The sequence below is a fragment of the Lactuca serriola genome, chromosome 1, assembly GCF_051521515.1.
Source record: "Lactuca serriola cultivar US96UC23 chromosome 1, Lser_US96UC23_V15, whole genome shotgun sequence".
In the NCBI taxonomy this organism is placed as follows: domain Eukaryota; kingdom Viridiplantae; phylum Streptophyta; class Magnoliopsida; order Asterales; family Asteraceae; genus Lactuca; species Lactuca serriola.
The window spans coordinates 80,179,597-80,182,667 of NC_136408.1; the positions used below are offsets into that span (position 1 = coordinate 80,179,597).

At 34.2% G+C, this 3,071-nt stretch overlaps 1 long non-coding RNA gene across 1 annotated transcript; it reads right to left on the minus strand.

Annotated features, from left to right (window-relative positions):
- Positions 1 to 588: 588 nt before the first annotated feature.
- LOC145069624 (uncharacterized) lies at positions 589 to 1,094 on the minus strand. Its single transcript, XR_013689583.1, has 3 exons — positions 983 to 1,094; positions 780 to 878; positions 589 to 669 (listed from the first exon to the last, which is right to left on the minus strand). It is a non-coding gene; the product is annotated as an uncharacterized LOC145069624 (long non-coding RNA).
- Positions 1,095 to 3,071: the final 1,977 nt, after the last annotated feature.

Consider the following 3,071-nt stretch of genomic DNA (forward strand, 5'->3'; position numbering starts at 1 on the left):
TTTATATATATACCTATAGAATATGATCCCCAGTGGTTTTTTGCCTGTTGCCTTCTCAAAAGATAGTAAAAGATCCCTGCATTTTCAAATATTTGAGTTACTACATTACCCAACTTATTAACATCCATAACATATACTATCTTTTGACCAGTCAACGAGACAAAATGCACCTTTGTTGATTTGCAAAAAATTGGATCAAACTTCTACAACGTTTTGCCTTGTCCAGACTCTAATTTCTGCGTGCAGCTGTTTTGACTTGTCCAGACTCTAATTTCTCTTCTACCTGCATATATTTTGTAATAGAATCAGATTTTTGGATTGTTTTTTGGGTATTTAATAATGAGGTAAAGCCTAAATTTATATAAAAACTATAACCCTTAATGGGGAAAAAGAAAACATACTTGCTCCATCTCCTTTTTTTGAGATGCTTTTGAATCTGATCTCCAAGCAATATAGAGCAAACACAGCCCAAAGAAGGCATAAAGAACTGCATTGTAGAAAAAAACAATTTAGATGTCTCACAATCCTCATATTTTAAATTGAATTTTAATATATATATATATATATATATATATATATATATACTCAATACATACCTGTAGCAACACTGTTTGTGTGTTTCCTTGATATTAGATTTGGAACAATCCTACCAAGCCCTGTAGAAAGTATCTACATACCAAATAAAACCAAACTAAACTTAGAAGCAAACTAAAATATATGTTTTTCATTTATGTTCACTAAAATATGAAAAGGGTAAAAAAGAAAAGTAGCAAACTTACAGTCATTACAAACAGAGCACTGAGTGCACCTGATAGAACAATTGACTTTGGATGATGCATTGCCATAAGAGCTGCTATAATAAAAGTTTCATCTCCAATCTAGATGGAAGCAATAAATGGAATATTGGGTAATGTAATTTTGAGAAATAAACATTTGTGGAAACTTATGTGTGCCTATAAAAAAAGATAGGGAAAGAACATACCTCACTGACAAGAATCATTGACAAACTGGCAAAAAATGCATCCAAAACACCAAGACCAGGATCCAAATTTAGTACAGCTTTTGGATCAATCTTGTCACCTATGACATTGTTTCTAATTCTTTCCACAACAACCTGTTTCAAGTAAATACACGCATTAAGATGTATGATGAATAATAAGTAGAATCTTATTCAAACCTCAACATAGACTAGCATATAGTATTTAAATATCTAAAACTTTCTATAGCATAAAGAAACAAAAATTTGAAATCCAACTATAAAGTATAAACACAGGAAAGAGGAAACTTATAAATTAGTATTGAAAGTTCATATGTGTCTAAATGCTCATCCTCAACAGAAGGGTTTCCAATGTATAAGGGTTTTAATAGTTTCAAGTTTGTTCACAAATCACAATATTATAGCTATATCACTAAACCTTCTTCTTTTGCTCCTCTGGTGAATCAAGAATAACCCCACTTTTCTGCAATACCTGTTGGATAACCTAGAGAAATTGGGACAATTTTAGCCCAGGGGTATTTTAGGAATTTTTTAGTAAACTTGCATTTTTTATGTGGTATTTGAATTAGACTACGTTTCATTTGTGTTTAGTATAAAATAGGACTTGCATTACATTGTAATTTCATTCAAAATCATGTTTTTAATAAGTAGTTTTACCTTTGGCAAGAAGTAAACATTATTCCTCTGTTTTTTGGTTCATTCCCATGTTCATCTTTTTTTCTTCTACACTTCCTATTTCTCTTTTTTCTTTTGCCTTGGTGAACAAGATGCAAACTAAAATCTGCCCCTACGTAATAGCAATTCTCTGATGACACTTGGTATTTAGGTCGCCACTTCCCCTGTTCATCTATTATTATTTTCCATTTAGCAAGAATCAAAGTCAAACAGTTCATGTTGCTGAAATCCATCTCCATTCCAACAATGACATATTGCTTTTGTATTTGTATTCTAAGGAGAATTAGGTGCCCTACCCTCACCCTCAACCTAAAACAAATGCATATCTCAACAATTAGGCATATAATTTTATAAACTGGGGGATGATTTTCATGAAAAAAAACACAAGATTTAAGAAGGTGAAGTGATTCATGTTTAGAAATTAACATGAACATATATAAAATAAAAAACGAAAATAGAATAAATTGTAAAGGTATCGTAGAATTACCAGAAAAAGGAACATATAGAGCACTGCTTTATAGAAATTGGTCCCCCCCTTCAGCTCTCTTCGACAATCTTCATCTGGTGGAGGAGAGATATCTTCTGGCTCCAATGATTGCGTTTTTATCACCCACATCTTCTGGCTCCATCCCTTATGTGGAATTAACCTTCTCTATTACGTGCAAAGTTTTTTTTTTGGAATGGAAGGCCTGTTGTATACTCACTGTTGCTTTCGTTTCCAACTATCAAACACCACCGAGACCACCTGCAATAAGGAAGCACGAACAAAGGAGAAAGAAAAATATTCATCTATGGAGGAGAGAGATGAGAGAAAACCCGGTGGAGGGGGACAGACGAGAATGTGGATGCATCGATTAGGGAGAGAACAAACTCAGAGTGTGAAGTGAAGTCGGATTTAGGAGAAGTTGTACCAGTTTTAGGGAGAAATCGAACCAGTTGGTGTTTGTTGTTGATCTTCTTTGCTGATTACTGGCTCGTGAATAGAGAGAAAGGTTAGGGTTTCTTGATTGAGAAAAAAAAGGAAGGCGGGATTTTTAATTTTTTCAGAATTTCATTTCCCCTTACTATTAAAGGATGGAACGCGCGTTCCATTAAAAATTATAAAGCGACATCCTTAGACGACGCACATTTTATTATAGGTGCCCTCCGTGTTTTTTTAGACACTAATTTAAGGGCGCGCAATAATGCGTGTCTTCTATCCTTAAATTTTTTGAAGAGATGACATTTTTCTAATGTCACTCTCCTTTGCGTAACATAGATCAACGAGCGTCGTATTTTGCGTGTCGTAAAAGGCCTTTTTTCTAGTAGTGCGAGTAGACTTGGGAGTCAGAGTCCAAGATGCAGGAGCATTATATAGAATTGTTCGCCGCAGCAGGCTTTGACGACGAAGCCTAGTTTA